The sequence below is a fragment of the Cygnus olor genome, chromosome 2, assembly GCF_009769625.2.
Source record: "Cygnus olor isolate bCygOlo1 chromosome 2, bCygOlo1.pri.v2, whole genome shotgun sequence".
NCBI lineage: Eukaryota > Metazoa > Chordata > Aves > Anseriformes > Anatidae > Cygnus > Cygnus olor.
Genome location: NC_049170.1, coordinates 50182224 through 50207381, shown reverse-complemented (window position 1 = coordinate 50207381; position 25158 = coordinate 50182224). Strand labels below are relative to the sequence as shown.

At 39.2% G+C, this 25158-nt stretch overlaps 1 long non-coding RNA gene across 1 annotated transcript; it reads right to left on the bottom strand.

Moving 5' to 3' along the window:
• Nucleotides 1–14234: 14234 nt before the first annotated feature.
• LOC121066595 lies at nucleotides 14235–17893 on the bottom strand. Its single transcript, XR_005817858.1, has 3 exons — nucleotides 17781–17893; nucleotides 17208–17261; nucleotides 14235–14540 (listed from the first exon to the last, which is right to left on the bottom strand). It is a non-coding gene; the product is annotated as an uncharacterized LOC121066595 (long non-coding RNA).
• Nucleotides 17894–25158: the final 7265 nt, after the last annotated feature.

The window sequence follows — 25158 nt, the reverse complement described above, 5'->3', positions numbered from 1 at the left end:
TGTAGCTACAACACTAATATTTCTTGTGAATTATTTTATTTCTGTGATGGCAATGTTTTCCTATCAAAGAATTGTTCTGTTTGAAAACAAGCATGTCCCTTTGTTAACAACACACCTACCCAGCAAATTCAGAAATGAAACAACATATCCATTTCTTATACAGAAGTCTCTACGATGCTGTTTGGTTTGTGATGTTTTGATTCAGTCTCTCCCTAATTCAAAAGTTGGATTCTTTCTATTAAGGAGAAAAAACTACCTGATAGAACTATGTGTGTAGGTAAGCTGAAACCATAAGCAGTGATTTGTTATGGTATAAAAACAAAAACAAACAAAATGATACGATATCCCTACACATTCTACATTCTATTGCACATCTCTTTTAGAGTTGCTGCGCAACTGTAAGTCTGTCTACAAACATTTCACATAGAAAAACATTCTAAAAATACCTTAATCTGTTTGCAATTTATTTCAATTGCCTTTGTTACCAAGAGTCTGGTTGATGGAATGGGATAAGTATACAATTTGGAGACGAGTATTATTGTCTGAATGGTACTGAAAGTGTCTCAATAAATGACTATTTGAAGGAAAGACTAAGAAGTAGGCTTTACAGTTTCCAGACAAACCTTGCACTTATCATCTGCTCCTACAGAGAGTCCTTGCCCACTGTAGATGAAGACACTGTAGGCCGGAGGAGTTTATAGCTTTGAAAATTAAAACACTAAGACTTTTCTGAAAGTCTCTCCTCCTGTCCCTATGAATTCACCTCAGGTTAGTAAAAGCAGAAACATAAAGGTCCTTTTGTTTGCTCCAAGAACAGTGATTCTCACTGGAAGAGTAGCAGCGTGGGATTGTAAGTGCTCCAGACTTTCATTATCTAAGACTTGGATGACTAACTTCCTACATTGTTGCTTATAATAACTTTGCTTATAATAACTTTGCCAAGCTCTACTGTAATGACTAATTCTGTCATGTTTAGAACTATTAGAAATAATTAATGTTTAGTAGCTAAAATTTTAAATGGCATTATCTGGGACAGATTTAAACCAAAATAAGAATGTACACTAAACAGCACTCACTTCAATGCAATACTTTTAGTTAAAATGATTTATCTGTCTTTTTGTGAATCCCTGAGAATACAAGGAAAAGGTAGAAGATATTAGAAGTGGGCAGGGATGAATATAGTAATTGAAAAAATATATATGTTATTGCAATATATGAGTGCTTTCTGAAATCAGTAAAATCCATAACCTAGAATATAGATTCGAAATTCATTGGAGATATGGGAATTCTACTTTTATCTCTAATCAGTCATATCTATCTTCTCAACAGCAAACAATAACTCCGTTCACCAAGTATGTGCATATCTTGCATGCTTTTCCCTAAGCCACAGGTATATCTGAATACTTATGCATTTGTATTAACAAGCAGCAAAAAGTGTGGCTCCATTTAGGTGTGAGTACTTCTCTTGCCTGAGTCTGTATCTACAAATGTTCAACACTGCTACTTATATACTTACTCCATGGAGTTTAAAATAATTCACTACTACTTGGAAGCTTGGGAAAAGTTATTTTCTCCTTTAAGATATTTCAGAGCAACCTCTCTGTAACTCTGTAACCTAAACTAATAATACCCTTTAAGACTTCAAGATTCAAGACAAAGAAGAAAAGAAAAAAGAAAAAAGAAAAAAAAAAAGCTGTGGTTTTGATCTGAAGTTGAGAAATTTAAGGAGACTCAAAAATAAACAGTTGCTAAGAAATTCAGAGTGCTTGTTAAAAATAAATAAATAATGATAAAGAATAAAGTTAAAAAAAAATCAAATAAACATTTAGTTTACTACTAGGATCTTGACAAAGAGTTACCTACACATGGGGAATTAACTCTGCCAAAGGGACTGGTTAATCACTGTACAGATGATGATGGGAGTCTGTTGCAAGAGTCCGTGCAGAGATGTCCTCAACTGGATCAGGTGAGACACTACAAACTGCTGTTCTGCAGATTCCTTCTATCCAGCTGGCTCATGTTCCTATGTGACTTCTCCAGTGCACACATGATCCATTGCTATTGGTTATCTTAAACTTTGTAAAAAACATCCCCTAACCAACTAAAATACAAACAAAAGATTGTACTCCACAACAGTGGGTTTTTTTAATCATTTACAAGCATCTATCTATGTATAATTTGGTCAGTTTTGCAGCATGAACTACCTGGGTGTCCCTGGGACAGCCAGCTTCTCCAGTCTGCATGTTAATCACACACAGTACCTAAGCAAAAGAACTGGTCTAAGCACAGGAAAAGCTGCATAGGGTCAATCTTCTGGGCAGTCTGAAGTTTCCACATGGGAACCCCTTGCACCAAATACTAGTCAAATATTTTGCTGTGAAGATGTCTAGGAGTTCAGTCAATCTTTGAGTTTCAAATCAATTCATGGTCTCAAAACAATCATTATGTCATCTATACAGAGCACAAGGTCCAGGTAATCCTGGACCACCCAGGGTGTTACTGACTTAAGCACAGCTGTGCACACAGGCACTGCCCTGATACCTAGCTACAATTACAGGGACAGAACAAACTCAAGTTTTGTCTTTATAACTTGAATCCCATACCCTTTTTCAAAAAAACAATCCCAGATTTTGGCAGCTACAGTTAAATTTGTTTCCTACAGGGTTGCCCTTAGAGATCCTTACTTTCCAGATAATTCCTCCATTACATCGGAGACCATGGAAGGGCTCATCCAGAGATTCAGCATCTCTAATGTTTGTGACACCATTTTACAGAAGAGAAAGCAGGACCTGGTGTTGCAAAGTAGAAAATGTACACTCACAGCTTGACTAGTTGTGGTTAAATTACTGCTAGAGATTCTTTATGGACAAGCTCCCCTAGATATAAAGTAGTACTACACAGGCATAGAACACTGAAAAAAATAGTCACTATCCTGCCCTAGCAAGTAAAATGAACCCTTTTGCAATGTGCTCTTGTGCTGCAAAATTTTGCCTAAGATAAAGACAACAGTTCTCTAATGGGCTAGATATGAACATCATCTCAGCCAGCACTGGATTTTGTGGGCAATAAGGTGAGAAAAATATGTTTCACATTTATGAATGGTTGATATTTAAAGGAGAGACAACATATGGCAATTCTTATTTCAGGATTAGAACATTAAGACAGGTTACAAGAGCACCTACATACTCCCATGACTGATAACATGACTCAGGACAACCACGTGACAAAGCAAAAGAGTTGTACCAGTTCCTATTCATTTGTGGGGTTTTTTGTTTGTTCATTTGTTTTCCAGCACTAAATGTAAATGTACTGAAAAGGCCAAGAAGCTATATTTGTATTTCACCTATCCTGCTATTTCAGTTTCAGCTCATGAACTAGAGTGAAGGAAATTTGTGAAATGCCAGATATTTAAAGCATAGGATAAACATGGCAAGGCAGTCAGTCACTGGCATCTTGGATAATTTAAAATGAGTTCTGTCAAAGCTGACAGCCCCCTATATCAGCCACTGAGAAGCAAGTACATGCATCTCATCTGCACCTCTATAAAATAAAGTGATTGCTACTTCACTGATGGTTAACCATATCAATACTGGAGTGGCTCCAAAACTCTGAAAATCCATTCAGCCTTTGAAAACCAGGTGTTTTTTACCCACTACTGCCAAGATACTATTCTCCTAGTAAAAGAGAAGTTTCAGTTCTTAATGTTTGCCACAGGCAGTACTTTAAAAACCATGGAGTGTGAGCAAAAGAAAAGTGACTGCACCAAAAGTAATATCTAACCTGAGATTTGTAGGTCTTTGGATGGCAAAAGACTAAAATACTCCATTTTGCAATAAATTAACAGAGAAGTAATTTAATACAATCTTCCTACACTAATTATCACGTTTGTTTTTATTCATCTCTAACTACTGCATCCACTACAAAAAACATCCCCACGCTGCTGTCTCCAAAACAAGTGGGTCTGAGAAGAGACTGAAGTATCTAAGTACAGTATGAGAAGAAGTCTAGCAAGCCTTCCCTTTGATTGGCAGAAGCAAACTGATATCCAATAGAAGGCATTATATCTACATTATTTCAGATTCCTTTCATTCTCTACAAACAATGTTAGAGAATAATCAGATATTCTAGACAGAGATTTATTTGCCAAACATTTGAACTTGTGCATAATGCTTTCAGAAACAACTTGGCAGTCTGCACCCCTCCATTTATTCTGCTCCATTTTCTTGAAGTCATATGATTTCTACAGTCTTTCAACTTCAACTTGCAATCCATTGCCTTTGATCCTCACCTTGGATTTGACCTGCCATCTATTATCTGCTGGTATTCCCAAAAAAAGAAAAATATTTCATCTCAATATTCCTAGCAACTGAAGTTCTTGTTTGATGGATATTTACATTTGGGATGTATAATGGATATATACATTCAGGTATTTAAAGGGGTAGTAAGCTAAAGGCTTTTCCAGAGCAATGGAATTAAATTATCTTCCTGCACCTGTGCAAGACCTGCTCCCACCACTGTTGTCTTGGCAGGTTTGGTTGGTTGGTTGGTTTTGTTGTGTTTTTTTGTTGTTGTTGTTTGTTGTTTTTTGGTGGTGGTGGTAGTTGTTTTTGTACTGATATGAATCTCAGGGCTTATTTGTTTAGATCAAACACGGCAACTGGCCGTGGATCACTCAGTCTACCTGCATCCTGTCTGGGTGAAAATGTGTTTCAGGCTGAACATTTGTTTAACTTCCATTAAAAATGCAGTTGACACCTTTTCTGCTCCACCAATTTGTTTCAACACCTTTTTGTAACGACAGAACTCCAGATTTTTCTTCTACCTCGACTGCAGTGAAAAGTAGAGTGGTCCATGATCTTTTTCAGACATGTATGATCATAACAAAGAGACTCCTATTTTTCTGCAGGATGTTTTGTGAGTCCCTTTGCTTTTGATAACAAACCTGTGGAAATCCTTACTTCAGTCCAAATCTTTTCCCAGATACTTATGCTAAATGATACTCACTACCTTAAATTGCTGTATTTTATGTGAACAGAGCAAGCACCATGTGCTGCTCTAAATGTTCACATGTTTAAGATCACCCTGTCAGGACACAGACATTTTGAATCAAGGCATAAGTTACTTTCTCTTGCTGTTATGATCAATACCCTGGACAAAAGCCATTTTTCTTTTCCTGGATAAATACTGCCTTATTGCTATCCTCATATGAAACCTTTATGTTTTTAACATATATGGAGGCTAAATTGCCTCCATACCACCAAACATTCACTCATGTTTTGCTCCCCTTAACCAGACTGACTGCAAAAGCAGCATGATCCTCTCACTGGTGCGGTGCTTACACAGTTAGGACTGGCGTGAATTGTGCCTGATGGTTAATCATATCTTGTGCATGTTTTACATCTCTTTTTGTTAGTTCTCGGCATATTTATCTCAGCTTGCAATTTACTCACGTCAGGCCGTAACCCAGCAGCAGATAGCCTGTCTCTTTGAAATGTTATTTGGCTTCTAGAGAGTTGGCAAATTTCCCTGTTTAGTTTTTATCTAAACACTGCTGAGTTATCTGAAGCCTTTATATGGATCTGCTTGCCCCGTTCTCCTCTGTACCTCTTCTTCCACTGTTAGCAGTACACATATCAACACTTGCTCCCAGACACCCTAATTCATACTCCAGAGTTCTGTGTAACACTGAAAGTGCTGAGCATCTGGTACAAAGCGATAATCTTTGCAAGCAAACCTTGCCAAGGGCACATTAGATGCAACTCAATATCAAGCTTTAGCTGCTGGGAATGCACAAAGCACTCACCTTTTAAAATTAACAGTCAACTGACATTTTTCACATTCTCTTCTTCTTGAGAGCTCAGATAGTGTCCTCTATCATCTTTTTACTCAGTTTTTAACGGATGAGTTTAAAAACACAATCTACCTCTTTTTCTCCATCTGGCAAACAAACAAATCAGATAACTCAATTAATTAGTTACAGAGATAATCCCTAACAATGAAGAAAACAACCCAAATTTCAGATGAATTTTGGTGGAGGAAAAAAAAAAATATATATATATAGAAAGAATGATATGCAGAACCTGTTTTTTTTTTTACTTGACTTAGGGAGAAAAATGTCACCAGAAAATAAGGTTTTCCCTGGTAGTAGCGTACTACCAAATGGCAGTTCAGATGGAGAAATTTGATCTTGAATATCTGGTTGGTTATTCAGGTTTTATGGTTTGAATTCATTTAATCATATGCCTTTTCTAAAAGACTTCCTACACAGCTCTTTCCACCTTCAAGAAAGTGTTATGGAAGGTAAAAGCCACAGCTGCCAAGTAAGTACAACACAGCTGATTCAGCCAGTACAAAAAATAGCAAATAAAGTCTCAGAGAAATGGAAAAGCTCTCATGCATGACTCACGCCACCCCCCTGTTCACAGAGAAAATCTTTCTGACCTGAACCTGAATTTTTTGTAGTGAAGCATCCTCCAGACACTTCCCAAGTATCTTTTTCCAGTGTCTCACTATATTAACAGGCAGATTCTTACCTACTATCAGAACTAAATCAAAATGTAGTTTTTTTAGCAAAATAAAAACTAAGCTAATTTCTCCCTGCCCCAGACTCTTGTAGGTGGAGAAAAAGATTAAGCATTGCATCTTAATATACTTCTCTGTATGTTGGACAGACTATAACAGAAACAACTAAGGAACTATTAGCTATCAAGCTAACAAACCCCACATCTTTATAATTTTTCTGATAGGCCATGATTTCTAAAGGTTGTACTATTCTTGTTAGCTTTTTTCTTGGTTCTCACATCAGAACAAATGGTTTTATTTTTGAATGATTTCAATGGTTTACATTCACAGCGTGTTATCACACTGTGATTAATCTTTGCAATAGAGCACTTGAAGATGTTTATGGTAGAAAGAGTCTGGGTTCAGTCTTCAGAAGTCCCTCTTAAAAGTCATCTTGCCCAAGGAACCAATATTAAGCAATGCTTCAATGCTCAATAACATCCTTCATTTCAAGTGTTATTTCTCAGTGTGGGACATGTTAATTTGTAGATTCACAAAAGAAACATGCCCACAATCTCCAATAGTTATTGCAACACATGATCCACAGTAATTCTGCTATCTGTTCTTCCTTTAGCTTCTTCACTTGCTGGTGCTAATGGCCCAAAATAAATGTCATTTTAAGCACATCTCTTTCTCTCCCCTGTTCCCACTGTGTACCGCACACACAGCTTGTTAATGGCCAGCAGAACACAAAGAAATGCTCACGAAGGATCCTTTCCAATACATTAGGAGAAAAGAAGAGCAGGGGGAAGAAATGAATGCCTGGCTTCCACAAGGAAATGTCCCATTTCTCCTCCTTCTGTATAGTCATATCAATATCTTGCTGTTATTGCCCTCCAGTTGCTATTACCTTGACCTCCTGCTCCATCACAATTCCCACTCCCTGTTTTCTCTGTCTGGCCCTAGCACAAATTTTCTCCACCATTTCACACTTGACAGCCTTTCTGGATTGCTGGGATAAAGAGGCATCTTTAAGTTGCACCATAGGCTCTCTCACACTCACTGACTTCAATCAACTCAAATCTTCATCATTTAACTGATCAAAAATCAGACAGCAGGGAGGTACCAGATCCAGTGGATCACACCATCAGTGTCAGTGGGTCAGTCATTAGTAGTCAGTGGATTCATACCATCATCACCCATCTCTGTCACAACCCAGAATAATACCACTCTCTGCAATAAGAATTGCCACTTTTGCAAGGAGTTATTAATTCAGCAGTGCTACCAAGGAGTCACTGAGATTCAACCAGCCCTCCAGACCATTTCTTCCATTCTCTCCCACTTGTTTCTACTCAATAAACAATACTTTCCAAAGGCAGGCTACTATTTGAAAGGCCATTCAGTTCAACCAAATGCTTAACTTCTGTTTCCTGATTGAAGTTACTGAAGTTACTTAGTACTTTCTGTGTGCCACATGAAGCAACAAGATACCACTGTTCTGGGAGTTTCCAAAGCACAGGAGTCTTCCCTGAATACACCTGCTTTCACTTCATCAACAAAGGTTCCCCATCTCAAGGACACCGCAAAGAGGAATATGTCTCACACAGAAGATGTCAGACTGGTCAGAACCAAAACTGAATGGGAAAAGCATATTGCAACAAACTATACTGCAGTGTCTTGCCAGTTTGACGCAATATGTCAAGGTGAGCCAGTCTTTCACTTCCCATGCACATTCTCAGAATTCCTTTCTGTGTCACGAAAAACTAAATTCAGACCACTAATGATATGTTTAATGTGTCGGTAACCCAAAGACACATCAGCTAAATTATTTTCACATTGCATCCAGTGACTTTGTATACAGACTGGAAATAAAATGTCTATATTTCAAGGTAACCAAAGCAACATTAATAGGACAGTTTATCTGCCTACCCAGGCCTGTCAGCTCTTTCTTATTTATGACCCAAGCAGGTATCTGACAGGTCAGTTTCCCACTCAGGCAGAGAGTGAGCTATCCTTTCCTGAGACAGAGAAGACATGCAGAACATATTTCTTTGATATCATCCAGAGCATCGTCCCTTAATACCACGAGTGTGAAATAAAGTTACTAATGTCCTCTCCCTCCAACTCTCCCAACACCTTAAGGAGAAATCCTTAAGAATTTAACACGGAGGGAACTAACCACATCCTATAGAACAGAAAGAGATTTCTGAAGAAGACATCCCTATTATTGCAATAGAAATTCAGATAACTGCACTGAATACAATAAAGTTCCACTGGGTTAAAAGCATTAATCAAGGCTTAAATTTTATGCAAAATGAGTTCCTTTTACAAGATCTTTGGAGCCAATCCACAAAAGAAAAATTCCTCTGTTCAGTTAAAAGGATGGTTACAAATAACCTTTCATAAAGGTTTCCCATTTTATTTTTAAGAACTTCTCCATTAGTACAGAATGATAATATTGTCTCCAGGATGTGCTCTGTTCATACAGTGGTACAGCATCTATACAATAGCTCTTCATCGGAGCTATTACAGCACATAAAGGTAGTAAGAGTGGGAAATCATTTCATAAAGGATATGCACCACTTCAAAAGAATAAATGTAATAAATTCTGTAACTACCAGCATTTCTTCCAAATGAAACAGGATACTCATTTACTTAAAAATGGAAATTTAAAATCCATCTGCAACCATACAATTTGGTGATTTTCCTAGTAGTTGACTGAGGAGGACAGACAAACACACACCCTACTAAATAGAATCATCTTTGGAATTCAGGTCATCTCTGCAGAAGATGGGCAGTAGAATTCCTCAACTTCAGGGCATTAAGTCATTTGAGCCTTTGGTTAAAATCATGCTCAATTAAAAAAAAAAAAAAAAAAAAAAAAAAGATTTGTTATTGACGATGGATTTTGAGAGAAGAATCATTTCATCAGTGGTGATTTTGACCTCAAGTATGACTTTTCCATTCTACAGTTCAAATGAAATACACCATACCTATCAATGCAGTAGCTCTGACTGGTGAAACAAAGTGTATTGTAGACTGAGAAGTATCTAAGGAACCAGCTGTCTGTCATAACAAATGAAATGAAAATTCCACTCCATTTAGTATGCTCCCACAGGAGTAATGCACACAGCAAAGTTTCAACCAAATGGAAAATGCAATAGCAGCACTTAACTTCATTTTCTTGTATCTGTTCTCAATTTTACAAGGCATATACTTTAAACATCTGTAATAATTATACCCAAATTGTTTTAAAATTAAATGTCATAGAACATAGTTGAGAACAAACAGTCTTCAGTATGGGAATTACATATTGTTTTAAAACAATACATAACAGTGATTAAGTAACCGCAGGTACGTTTAAGGAAAGGACAGTGAAAGAAACTCAGTGGGATGGCTTGTTCCCATTTCCTGAAACAGTTGCACATGATTGCCTTAGAATCAGTAAAAAATCACGACACCCCCCCCCCCCCCCCAGCTTCCCCTAAAAGCATGGGCCCATTGAAGAAATTTTGTATTATTGGGAATGTTGGCATATCCTAAGACTTTCTTAACTTTCCATTTTTCCATTTGACAATGAGTTTATGTACTATGAAATACACACATATTTCTAATCCACCTATTTGAAATTGTTGAAAAAAAAAAGTTTTATTTTTAACAGGGAAAAATAAACTTAAGTATATTTTTTAAAATAATATAAAGAAATGAATGTGTATAAAGGTATATGCAGGTTTCCAGATGCAATATTAGCACCCTTTTGGGACAGGACCATCATGAAGCCAAAAATTTCTTCTCTTCTATTAGACAGACATTCTGGAAGCTGACTTTCCACTCTTGTCAGAAGTCCTTGAACAGCTGAAATGACATGGAGGGATGCAATGAAAAATACAGCTGAAGTTTCTATCTATCCAAATGGATGAATTAAGTGAAATTAAGACTGATTAAAGAGTTCTTTAAGTTTCAACCAAATTCCACATTTTTTGTTTATATGACTTCTACTAACTTGTGGTTAAATATGACTACTTTTGCTTCTACAGTAGGCTGCATGGAAGAGTCAAACAGCTGTTTGTGTTCAAGCTGGCTCATGTAACAGAGCTGAACTCCAAAAATTTAATTAATGGGTCATGTGGAACAAGATGTATCACTGTCTCTTAATAAGGCACAAGTGGTACAGTCATGAACAAAGCAGGCAGGTCACACAAAGTAATTGTCATCATGTCCTTCTCACCATGCCACGCAGGAATGCATTTTATGTCTTACAAGTTACAGAAAGTCTGTTTTCAAAAGGTTACAGATACTCTGGTAAATAAACGTTACTGACATTACATTGTGTACCTCTCTAGCTCTAAAGTACGTTTGACTCAAGTACACAGATGGCATTCCTAGCTCTGGAACAGTTAACCTGGGCAGTCCATCCAAAAATCAGAATATCTACAAAGTAAAGGTTTTTTTAAGCCAGGAAAATTGAGCATTTTTTATAGTACTGAAATATTGAAAAGCTGATTTATTGCACATACAGACATGATTATTGCAGTTCCACTCACTGATGAAAGGCTGATGTCACACATCTTTTTAAGAGCCATTCCCAAACTCTCAACTTCCTAGGCATTGAGAGGACCTCAAAATAGGACCACACTAGTGACCTCTGCTCTAGTGAGAGGATTGTCCTCTGGCCTTCTTAGTATCCTTCACTTTTTTTTTTCCCCAAGTCATCTTTTTCCCTCTTATCTCACTTTGATTCTTTCCATGTATTCTAAGATGGCAGTTATTAGTGGTCTTCATACAGGAAATACTAACAACTGTTGTTGTTTTCTCCGTTTTTAACACAGCCACAGGAGGACTTAATGCTTGCTCCAAAGCACCACTAAACCACTTTTACTTTGACTTCACTTTCTTCCTTCACAGAAGCAAGTGAGCAGACAATACATTTTAACAGAACAACTTGAACAGCTCAAACATTTCATTCAATCCTCTGTACAAAAGAAGTACAAAAATATTAAAGTAGGCAAAAACGTGTTTCTTCACGTCAAACAGCTTACTTTTTTTTTTTTTAAACTATACAGAAGGAAACCAAAATCCATGAATTCATGCAAGATCAAAAGTGTTGATTGACCTGGAAAAAGTAAAACTAAAAAAAGTCAGTGAGATTAAAATGCTTGTTTTTGAAATGCTTTTTGTGTTGTTGTTTTTTTCAGAACCACCAACAAACTGAAAAACAATCTATTCTTTACAATTCATTGTGCTCTTAAATTCAGATATACTAGCACATTAAAATGTAAGTGTGTAGTATCAATCAAATGTTACTTCTCCAGGATCTATTTTTCTTATGATAATCCTATCTACTAAAGATAATAGAATCATAGAACCATAGAATATCCCGAGTTGGAAGGGACCCATAAGGATCATCAAGTCCAACTCCTGGCACCGCACAGGTCTGCTCAAAAGTTTAGACCATGTGACTAAGTGCACAGTCCAATCTCTTCTTAAATTCAGACAGGCTTGGTGCAGTGACTGCTTCACTGGGGAGCCTGTTCCAGTGTGCAACCACCCTTTCGGTGAAGAACCTCTTCCTGATGTCTAGCCTATATTGCTAAAATATTTTTTAATTTGATAAAGCAATTACACAAAACTTTGTTTCACTTTTCCTCTGTAGTTGAATTTCTTTAAAATAGGGCTGACTCTAGCTTATTGTTTTTGCATAAAGCGACATTAGGAAGAATCAGGACTAAATACTGAATATTTACTACAGAAGCTATCTAGTCATCCTGCAGTGGTTCACTTCTTTTATTTATTCCTCCCCACAACCACCATGTTTGAATGACTTTTCTAGATATCCCCTTGTCACAGGTTTGCAGCTGACAAGCCTAAAAGACCTTTTCTTTCTATTTTCAATAAATTAGAACAAAAGTTCTCCTACAAGGTGTCTAAAAAGCATAAGCCTACCAAGGTGATAGCATCAAAACATTTTCCCCATGAACTTATCATAGACAGACCTTCTTTCCTTGGTCTGTCAAGGCGCACACACTTTTTAAGGTTTTACCAAGTGTTTCTCCCCTTGACAGAAAATACCATTCTCAGCTCATGAGGATCAGCTTGCTCTTGCCATTCCTTTCTGCAGTCCATTGGAAACTTTTGAATGAAAGTATCATCTTAAAGGTTCTGTTTGTCTACTTTTATGTTGCTTTAAATATTACAGAGCTCTGTGCTTCCTAGAAAAGGAGAAGATAATTCCAATTTTTGTTCTTAAAATTTTACAGCTATGTTGAAGGCATAGTTTTTACTTCAGTTAGTAATATCAGTAACACTTTGCCAATTCCAAATTGGTCTTAAGTAAAATTAAATTATGGCCTCATGAGAAAAAAAAATACATATATATATATGTATACATATATATATATATATATATTTACAGGTAATACTTGACACATTCTACCAGGTTAAAAAACAATGTATACTTTAAAAAAAATGCAGATTTTGTGAAACCAGTGTATTTAATATATTGGCAAAACCTCTCATACTGCAATAGGCAATGATCAGGGATATGGTGACAGAGAACAGGAAAAAAACAACTGTTGCTGCAAGGTGATAGGATCAAAGTAGTAAAAGGATCAAAATAAAGCAGATCTCTATGGAGGTACAGTGGTGCTATGGGATTATCCTGAATAAATTCACTTGGGCTTAGCTTTTAATGGTAACATTGCTAATGTTTCTTGCACTGGGAGCTCCTTTAGAAAGAGCTTGTATATATTGATGTTGTGCTGGGATGTCTCACTTCTCAAAACATGCAAGTGTGATTGCACTGCTCCACTTATCCCAATGAGAAGTTAAAGCCAAGGACACTCTGTGCCAGGGGCTATGCCAGAAATGAAACCAGTGGTGGTGTGACACCACTGGAGATGAGAAGACTTGTCAGGAAGCCAAAGGTGTCCTCGACACAGCCTGCCACTAGCCAGGAGGGACTGCCCCGAATCATGCTGTTTGCCATTCCTCCTCATACTTGCCATGCCAGAACCTACTCACTTGATCCTGTTCAGACGAGCCAGATTAGCCATAAAGAATTTTCATTCCAGCAGAAGTAAAGAAGGGAATAGCAACACAGATGGCTGCTGATAAACCTCACAGTGATTGTCTTCAACTGGGGGCACTGACAAGCACTGCAGGCACACATGGATGTTCTCTTCAGCTGTCAGAGCTGTAACTGAGGAAGGATGCCTGAACACATCCTGACATGTGAACTATAACATCATGGTCAAGCAAAACACCAGAGAGAATCCTTTTCACCTGGAGGCAGGATGTTTGGAACTGGCTTCCAGCTTAGTCTCTCTGCTGTGAAGACCAGCAATGAAAGAAGTTCTCATGCCAATCTGTGTGAACATGAAAGAGACCCTGAGAAAGGACAAAATGTGAATGGAAAAGACAATCTGAGATTTCTGTGTTTTGTTTAGTGCTTAAGCAGCATGTTTTTGGTAAAATAGTATATTATATGTGCTCAACTGCTACCACCTTCAGAGAGTAATGCATGCTAATCTCTCTCATCCAAGCACAGGCACATCAGTCCACAGAACATGATCTTCCTTTTATTAGGGACAGCAAATGTGACTGATACATATTCACACCTGCCACCCACAAACACCATTTCACATGTTACCGATAGCATGGGATGACATGAGCTGGAATACTAAATCATACATAAACATAAGCCTGAGAAAGCCCCACAGTCCATACAGAAATGAAGCTGCCCCTCCAGGCTTGCAAGAGCAAGGCTACCATTACAGCCTGCTGTTTAAAAAGCATGGATATGAAAGCCACATGTCACAAAGCAGACACAGAGTAAATGTACCATGATGGAATTGCTAAACCCAAAGAAAGCAAAAGAACACATGCTCATACGCCATAACTGTATACCTCTGTACAATAAAACAGATCATGCAGGGCTGACATGGATCTTGATAGCCATATACAGCACAGCAGCCATCCTCTGGGAACATCTGGGGACATGAGCATTCCCAGTGCTTTGTACAGGGTTGGCAGCATCCCTCCTGAGGAGACAGAGAGGAAGTCCTCCTGCATTTTCAGGGCAGAATTTCCTTTGCACACTGAATGATGCTAGCTACCTCGAGCAGCCTGTAATCTCACTAATTGTTTATCCCAGTTACAAGAATGCCTGTTCTGTCTTTTCAAAACAAGATCAGCAAAAATAATTAAAAAAAAAATACAGCGGGGAAAAAACAAAAACAAAACAAAAAAAAGAATGAACAACACTTTGTAGGTCTTGCTATACTGCTCAACACATTAATCATTTTTGCCAGGTAGCATATAAATGTATAACTTGTAACTGAATATACATATGGTGCTAACTATGACAAAGACTCCCCAGAAGTACCCTTGAGTGGATAGGGAGGGAGGTATTTTTTAGTTTGCTTTTAGTTTCTCACTGTTCTAGCCCACTAGTGATAGGTAATAAATTATATTAATCTCCTTATACAGAGTCTGTTTTACCCATGATGATCATTGGTGGATGACCTCCCCATCGCTATCTCAACCCTTGAACCACTTCCATTGTATTTTCTCCCCCTTTTCCTTTGCAGAGGGGCAGTGAGAGAACATTTGTGGTAGAGTTCAGCTGCCCAGTTGGGTAAAAACACCACAATAGCAGCCCAGGATAAAAAAGTCAGTTCTTCATTCCCTCCTGCAGAAAGTTTCACCCTCTGGATAGTACTCTGCACACAGGAGGAGCTTCCTCAGGGAGACCTCTGCAAAGCTTGTATCTGTAGTGAGATCTCCATCCGAGCAGCATCCCACAACCTGTGCAGTGCAAACGTCAGGAGGGAAGCCGAGGATCAATGTTTTCACTTACCTGCTAGGGGCTACAGGTGTAACTCATCAGCTGAAGAGCAGAGCTCATGAAAAAAAAAAAAAAAAAAAAAAAAAAAAAAAAAAAAACACATTGTCCATGTCTTCGCTAATCAGAGGCCAGTTTTTGTTCACACTCACTCTCTGAACTCTCTGAAACCTGCTAAAGAAAAGCTGGCCAGGGCATGATGGGGCACAAGAGATGAGGAATGGTTCTTGCCATCTTTCCTACACATTGACATCTACAAGTTTATACAGAAAGGAAGCAATACTGAGGCACATCCAGGTATACAGCCATAAATCTACAGGGACTTTCACAATGACTTTTTGTTTTTTGTTTTCTCTGGGTGTGACAGATTACATTTGGGTCCAAAAGGATTTTGCTTTCATTGATCGTTTCCCACAGCATTCTCCTCAAGAAACTGGCTGCTCATGGCTTGGACTGGCATACACTTCTTTGGGTTAAAAACTGGCTGGATAGCCGGGCCCAAACAGTTGTGGTGAATGGAGTCAAATCCAGTTGGAGGCCGGTTACTAGTGGCGTCCCCCAGGGCTCAGTACTGGGGCCAGTCCTCTTTAATATCTTTATCGATGATCTGGACGAGGGGATCGAGTGCACCCTCAGTAAGTTTGCAGATGACACCAAGTTAGGTGCATGTGTCGATCTGCTCGAGGGTAGGAAGGCTCTGCAGGAGGATCTGGATAGGCTGGACCGATGGGCTGAGGTCAACTGTATGAAGTTCAACAAGGCCAAGTGCCGGGTCCTGCACCTGGGGCGCAACAACCCCAAGCAGAGCTACAGGCTGGGAGATGAGTGGTTGGAAAGCTGCCCGGCAGAGAAGGACCTGGGTGTATTGGTTGATAGTCGGCTGAATATGAGCCATCAGTGTGCTCAGGTGGCCAAGAAGGCCAACAGCATCCTGGCTTGTATAAGAAGCAGCGTGGCCAGCAGGTCTAGGAAAGTGATTGTCCCCCTGTACTCGGCTCTGCTGAGGCCACACCTCGAGTACTGTGTTCAGTTTTGGGCCCCTCGCTACAAGAAGGACATGGAGGTGCTCAAGAGAGTCCAGAGAAGGGCAACGAAGCTGGTGAGGGGTCTGGAGAACAAGTCTTATGAGGAGCGGCTGAGGGAGCTGGGGTTGTTTATCCTGGAGAAGAGGAGGCTCAGGGGCGACCTTATCGCTCTCTATAGGTACCTTAAAGGAGGCTATAGCGAGGTGGGGATTGGTCTATTCTCCCACGTGCCTGGTGATAGGATGAGGGGGAATGGGCTCAAGTTGCGCCAGGGGAGGTTTAAGTTGGATACTAGGAAGAACTTCTTTACTGAAAGGGTTGTTAGGCATTGGAATGGGCTGCCCAGGGAAGTGGTTGAGTCGCCATCCCTGGAGGTCTTTAAAAGACGTTTAGATGTTGAGCTTAGTGATATGGTTTAGTGGAGGACTTGTTAGTGTTAGGTCAGAGGTTGGACTAGATGATCTTCAAGAGGTCTCTTCCAACCTAGACAATTCTGTGATTCTGTGATACTCTTGACTGGAAGTATGTTTATATCAAGTGACTACTATGTATTCCTAAAATTAACAATATGGCCAGTTATGCTGTAGGGCTTTACAAATCTTGCATGCATACAATTTGTTGTTCAAACTTCACCAGTATCATCATGACAAAGCTCCAAAAACTCATGCTGAGAGTAGGTGAGAAAGCACATAACTGCAACAGTAGGAAACCCTCTGCAATCCCCTACTCGAAGCCCAAACAACAAGCGCTTCAGGTTCCTCATTTTGCCATTACATAACACGCAGAGGATGATTACTTTGGTAAAAACAATGGGAAAAAAATGTAGAATTTCATCTCACCAGATAAACCGATTCTTATCCTTCTCAGGCATCCTTTTACCTCATCATGAGAGTCTGAAAATGTCAATCAGTAAAACATATAAAATCTGCAATAAACCATACAGGACCTCTTTCCTGGCTTCCTTGTTTTTAAGTCAAAGTGCTCAGAGATATTCTGTCACTTTCCATTAGAGTAAAACCAGAAGAGTTTCCTTGATATTTCAAGGGATATCTTAGTTTCAGTTTAATTTAGCACAGCATTAGAAACAAAGCAAAGGCTGAGTTGTGCAATGGCACAACTTTTGTAAAATTGTGCCATTTACAATGGATCTTGAGAAAAAATAAATATCACTTAAAGTTATTACTTTTTGGTTTTAAAACCTTGACTAAATTTGTTTGAGTTCTTTTCAAAGACAGAAAGTGCTGAATCCTTCATCTGAATATGACTGGTGTTTTGGTATTCAAAACCAGAGCAATCTCAGAACCTCTAATGTGGATTATCGGAGGGCTTGATTTAATTCTGCATTATGCTCTTGAGGTCTGCAAGGCTGTCAAGTCCAGACTTCCTTCACACAAGGGGAAAGTTATACTTACACAGTACAAAGGAAATGTCAGTTCCTGTGATTTTCCACCCTTCTACTCCAGCTCTCCAGATATTTTTTTATTTCCATGGAGTTAAATCAACTACTAATCAGAGGTAATTTCCTGTGGAAGATGATGTTAGAAAGACATCAGTTCATGCAAAGCCTAAAATCCCAATCCAAGATGATCATTAGCAATTAAACAGGTTCCAGAGGAGTGCTGGCGACTATGCCACCACAAGCATACACAGCATCTGACTCAGTAAGATAAATACACACACCAGCTATAACAGGACAGGAATCACCACATTTAAATATAATAAAATACTACTTTAATCAACATCCCAACATCCTACACATAAGAAGTATTTCCTCATTTCTGTGGTGATGAACTTATACCATGAAACTGGAAATCTAATTACACTTGCTTGTAACTGTAACCACAGAACATAATTACAGCTGCAACCAGACAAAATAATTGGACAGCTGTTAAAAAAAAAAAAAAAAAAAAAAAAAAGTAGCCTTCCTACTTGACTGGAGATACTCTGATAGGAAGGAATTCAGAAATGTAACCATCAGCTTAAACAGAAAAGAGGAAGATAAGGAGAGGACGAGTCTGCTTAGGACATCAGAAGAACATTTCAGAAACATGCATTAAAAGAGGAGTGAAAATATCGGAATTAATTAAATTAATATCATCGCTGATAGTGTTATTCACAAATTGTTTCAGATGGAAAGCAAAATTATAAGGAATCTTTTCCAATTGCATTATTTTGTCTGGAGGGATAAATCTTAGCAGAACATGAATTTGGCTGGGGACAGTGTGAGACAGTCTAGTGGAAATAAAAACAACCAGAGAAGACATAATGGGGGGGAAAACAACAAGAAGAAGAAGAAAAGAGGAGAAGGCTACTACCACCCTTCTTGCTTTTCAGTCAGCTCCAAAACACTGTCAGCTCTCCACCCCCAAAAACATGTTCAATGATTTGCTAGCAAAGCACAGGATTCTGCTGTAAAAACAGCAGGAACAAGACAACAACAACAAGAGAGACAGTAATGGCAGTAACAGACAAAGGACAAGAGCCCCCAAGGCAGCAGTATTGGCTGTAGCACCTGCTGCATCTTCTTTCCTTACCAGCCACAAAACAGTAGGAGAAAAAAAGGAAAAAAAAAAAAAAAAAGGAAAAAAAAAATGCTTTTTCGTCTTGGTAGCTGAATGCTTTAATTCACCACCTGCTGCCCAGTTCTAATAGCAGCATGCAACATCCATGGATGCATTGCAAGAGACAAGCAAGGAGCCCACAGAGTCTCTGGCACCAAGAGCTTCTGCTTGGCAAAAGCAAGTAATAAACCCTGCAGCGCTTCCCTATGGTTTTGAATCAGCAACTGATGATTTTTTACATGCCATTTCTGACTCAATTAAAACAGCAGATTGCGGCATTGATGGTGTTCCAGGCACAGTGACAGCACTTTGTTGGGAGGCTGGGGAGGGGAAAGCACAGATGTGCTTTTGGGAGATCCAGGCCTGTCCTAGTCCTTTTCATCTTCTGCTGCCTGGGATATAGGAAGGACAGGGCCAACAGCAGCCCAGCATTGACTGGGAAACACCAGCAACTCAGAGTTAGGAAGGGAGCGAGGACCTGTCTCTCATCTGTCTTCTCAACCCAGGGGACATTTCAACCTCAATTTTAAACGTCCACGCCAGCAGAATCAATAGCTACTCTAGGCACCAGTGTAACATGCAGCCTAATGCAGGTCTCAAGCTGAAAATATCCACAGAAAATAGAGGATTACCAGACCCTCAGGGCAGAGAGCCAGGGCAGACAGATGTGAAGGGATCTCTCTGGCTTATGCTGTCACTGCCAGCAAAAGGGTCTATGGGAGCAGGGTGAAAGGAACTAAAACAGAAATATTGCATTGCGTCATTTTCTGAAGGCAGACACCTAAAAGCCAAAATAAGAAAAAAAGAATAGCTGAAAAACAAAGCCTGAAATACACCACAACACCACCAATGAATTCACTCGTTGTTGAAGTTGAAATATTACATGAAAAACAACAGCAGAGCCATCTGAACCCTGAGTCATTAATTTTGAAATATTTACATATATCACTTTCATATCAAAATGCTCTTAAGGAGAAGAGGTAATGCAATATGTCTGTAAAATGTCTTTATCACTTAACAGTCAAGTCTGTTTTTGATTATTTCCAACACACAATTAATTTATTGACGCATAGGATACATGTAAGTAAGGAGAATGAGTAACATTTTCCATGTGTCCACACTTGCACTGAATATACTGTCAGTCTGTTCAAATACAACATACTTTTTCTCCATACAAGTTTTGAACTGGGTTTATGATTGAGGATTCTCTAAAAGTGTTTATTATACACTATAAGAAAAGTATTTTTTCCTTTAAGAAGGATTCTCCTCTGTATTAACAGTATACTATATCGCAATGAGCAGTCAGTAGAACAATGCCCTTAGCAGCTTTTGTTTGGTAAATGACATGATAAAGGTATGTATGCTTTTCCAGCAAACTTAGCCAGCAAGCAAGCAACATAAGATTGGGGGATGGGGAGGTCTCAACAGACTATGTGCTCACAGTGATAGCCTTCCTTTTGGAATACAGTCGCTGTACAGGACAGCTCACTGGTCTAGTCTATCCCACACACTGAATGAGACAGAAGGCCTACAGAATACATAATATGTGACCAAGTATCTTATCTCTGCATATGTATAAGGAGAAATGATACATATGCATATTTAAAAAATAAAATAAAAAAATTAGACTAACCTACCTTAAGTACCCTAACACTTGGAAAACCGGCTTCATAACATAAATAACTAAGCTTTCCTTTGCTATGCTATCCTGCATACACTTTTCTATTGTGTTTAACTTCTTTAAAAAATTCACGTTCTGTAGGTGCCAAAGATACAGTGAAACAGCACTGCCCATCTTCTCCCCTCTCCCCAATAAAAAGATTGTTTTAATAAAAGTGACCTTGGAGGAAGAGGAGTATTTTTCTGCCATTTCAGTGAATTGAAATAGCTCAGCAAGTTTCCAGTGAGCATCAGAGCTGCTGCAGAAAGGACGAGAGTAAATTTCATAGCTGGAAAAAGTAAGGCCTCCTTTTCAGCATCAGCAAGCTGCTGCATGCTCTCAGCCTTACACAGAACTATAATAAGGTCTAACAAAACAAAACAAACTCTAATCATTAGCCATCAACAGGGTTGGCACACTGCAAATGCAGTGCCACACAACAGCTTGTGATTCAAAATTTGTCCTCATTAACTAGCAGCAAGAGCAGACACTTCTTCTGAGGAGGCAGGGAAGTGTCAGCAGGTGTGAGAGAACATGTTTATAGGGTGAAAGAGAAGCAAAAGCTTAGTAAGACTCTTCAGTGACAATCACAACCTGGTGGCTAACATGGACTTCTACTTTGGTTTGAGTGTACCTGCTTGAAGCTAAAAAATTCATCACAGCCACCGCTGTGAACATAACTGTTAGAAGAGAAGCAAAAAATGTGTGTCTCATCCAGCTGAGCAAAATATTGTGGGACATGGGGAAGGTGCTTCTCTAGCTAAAAACAATCTTATAAGAGCTGTAGCAAACACTCTGGATGATGGGTTAGGTGCATACTCAGTAAACTCGCAGATGACGTGAAACTGGGGTGACTGGCTGACTCACCAGAGGGCCATGCAGCCATCCAGAGGGACCTTGACAGACTGGAGAGAGAGTCTGACAAAAATCTCATGAAGTTCAGCAAGACATGCAGAGTCCTGCACCTGGACAGAAGCAAAGCCAGGTACTAGTACAGGTTGGAGGACACTCAACTGGAAAGCAACTCTGCAGAACAGGAGTCCTGGTGCACACCAAGTTGAACTTGAGTCAGCAATTTGCCCTTGCTGCTGAGAAGGCTAACAGTATTCTTGGCTGCTTTAGGCAAAGTATTGCCAGCAGGTCAAGTCTGGTGATCCTGGTGAGGCCACACCTGGAGAACTGTGTCCTGTTCTGGTGTCCTCAGTACAAGAGAGACATGGAGCTACTGGAAAGGTTTAAAAGTAGGGCTACCAAGATGATAAAGGGACTGAAGCACCTCTCCTCACAGGAGAGAGTTGGGACTGTTCAATCTGTAGAAGAGAAGGTTCAGGAGATCTTATCAATGTGTATAGATACCTGAAGGGAGGATGCAAAGAGGACAGAGCCAGGCTCTTTTCAGTGGTGCCCAGTGACAGAATGAGAGGCAATGGGCACAAACTGGAACACAAGAGGTTCTGTCTAAACATCAGGAAGCACTTCTTCATTGTGTGGGTGATGGAGCACTGGCACAGGTTGCCTGGAGAGATTGTGGAGTCTCCATCCTTAGAGATCTTCAAAAACCGTCTGGACATGGTCTGGGCAACCTGCTCTCAGTGGCCCTGCTTGAGCAGGGGTGTTGAACCACATGACCTCCAGAGGTCCCTTCCAACCTTAACCATTCTGTGATTAAAACTTCTTGAGAAAGGTAGGAAAAAATGTATATTTCTGATGATGGAGGTTAGAAACATAACTATGGGAACAGCAACTTGTTTTTATGTATCAGATGTCATCTGGGGCTTTTCTCATCCCCTCAAATGGAACATTTGCAAGTAAACAGGTAGTGTAATGGATTTCTCTCAACTTTGTTACACAAATTTATACAACCACTAAAGTGTTCTAGAGGAGCAATGTTTTGTGTATTCCAGCAACTTAAAGAGAAAAATATAGATGAACTGAGTAGCAGAGAAACACACAGAAGAAAAAGAAATTGACATTTCTGACATATTTTTAAAGATTTAATTGCTTTTCAGATCTCTGTTTTCACTCCATATCGAAAGAAAAGAATAATACCAGTAGGACACATGAAAAGGGAAAAGACTCATGTATTTTACTTCATCTTGTTAAAGCAACATGAACAGTAATCTTTTTAGTTCCATTAAGACTGGATTTGAGAAAGTGCTCCAAAATCTGCTTTCACCATGCTGGACTGAAGGACTCATGAAGAATGTGGAAGCAACAGGAAGCTGATTCTTGCCAAGCTAAAGCTTACCCAGAGAGCATATCATGTTCCTCTCCGATCATCTGCACTAACCACAAAGTACATGGAAGGATTATCAACAGTCCACAATAATTACTACAGTAGGACTAACACAAAACTTGGGTTAGGTTATAGCCACCTGCAGAACCCAAAAATGCATTCAGACTGTGGACGAACATCCCAGCTCTTTGTCAAAGTGAGACCTGAAAGCTCAGCATTTGTCTCCTATCCCCTCCACCCTCTGTTTATTTCTGAAGGGAAGAAAAACCTCTATTCCTAGGCCAAAAGAGACAGCGTATGACATGTCATCCATCTCACTTATAAGAACAAGTAGACTCTGAAACACATCCCTGATGAATAGCCAAGGAAAACAGCTTGATTAGAATAACAGAGCAGTAAAAATCTTCACAAGTAGCTAAAGGTCTCTGAAAGTACACAAAACAGCAAAAACAGACTGAGAACAGTGTTGTACCCTAAAGCAAGAAGAAGAAAACAAACAAAAATAACAAACAAACAAACAAAAAAGAACAGATAACATCACTCCTGATAGTAGCTGGTGCATAAGAGTTTACTCGTTTTTGTTCCCCAACAGCTTTTTAACTCACACAGGAGACAAAACTATGCAATAGAATTACAGGAATTAGAGGAGTACTGCATGCTACCTGAAAACAAATAATTTTGGAAGACACACGAGGAAGATAAGAACAAAACAGAAACACACTGTTCTAGAGCTTCCTAGACTGTCTCAAAATTATGAAGAAGAGTGAGGAAAAAAGCTAAGTGTGCCCCAGTGGGAAGCCTGAGCTGGCAGGCAGATCAGTTCCAAGCTCTAACGTTAACGCTTGACCAAACAGGAACTTGCTGGGTAGCAGAAGATACAGAGTCCCTGCTGAAGCTAAAGACCAGAGATCTATTTTGGTGGGTATGAAAGAGAATTCAATACACTACAGACTGAGAAACATGAGACAGAAAGGCATGTGAAACTCAGAACTACCATCTATCAATATCTGGTACAAAAAAAAAAAAAAAAAAAAGAGAGAGAGAGAAAGAGAGAAAGGAAGATGAAGCCTGCGGGTCTTTTCCAAGTCAGGAAACTCTATCATTCTGTGATTCTGTGTTACCTCGGTTATGTTACTTCATCGGCTCCATTAGCATGTGCATGTCATCATCTCTGACCATGATTGAGGAACTCCACACTGCTACAACCAAGGTGGATTGTGGCATTTTTTTTAAAGCAAATGGAAGGTTAATTAAATTTTCAGTTCATCACAAATGAATGGACAAGTGCCACCAGCAGTAACATTGGCACTGAAAGTGGAAGCATTGGCAACAAAAGCTGGGAACCAAGCCTGTGGTGAATGGTACCTAGAAAGAAAGAGCTCTTGCATAATCCCATTAATGCAGGTTCTGCACGTGCATATCACTGTATGGAAGTTCATATGAAACAGTGCTCCTGTGCTCGAATACACCCAAACAACACATAGTTTCTCCCTAGTACTAAAGGTGGCTGAGTAAGGAAGAGACATAAGACAACAGGAAAGAATAGAAGGGATAACTGTAGAATAACAGCAGCAAAATATAAGGAAAAATGAAATTACAAGGAAAGTAACAAGAAGTTCAGTGAGGCATGAGAACAAAAATGCTTCTCAGATTTAGGCACCAATTCAAGCAGACGGTTTTTCAGCTTTGGCCTCTGGAGTAGTTGGGTCCCCAGTGGAATAGCACATGGATTTTAAACATTTTTCAAAAACTGGTGAATAATGAACAATTGAAAATTTAGTTCCCACCCTCACCATGCTTTTCTACTGATCTGATAACATTTAATCATGAAAACTTGGGCGTCATAGCTTGCCTGCTGGGTTCTAGCCATAGTACACGAGGGAAACAGCTTTTTGGAACAAAGATGTGGAAGGCAGCCATGAGAAAGCAGATCCACTTGAAGCAGAGAAGCACCTGAAGAAAGAGCACACTACTAACAAACAAAGGAAAGACTGTGACTTTCGTGCCATGGTAGCCCTTGTGAGCTTTCCACCTTTCAAATAAAGAATTACATAGACAGTATATAGTGCAATTCCTGTTACAGGAACAGATGCTTTTAAAAACGAAGCATGTTCTGGATATCCTTAGTAAATAGAAATGCTTTAAACTGCTTTCGAATAGAGATCCAGTAAAGGACTTAATGCCCTGGTAGAACAACATTTTCTGGGTATAGCAGTATGTTTTAAACAGTTTTCTGTAATACTTCAAATAATAGAAAGCTGTGTTTTGGATTGCTCAAGACCACAGAGTCCTCAATGAAGCCATCAGGAGACTGCAGTACTTCAAGACACAGT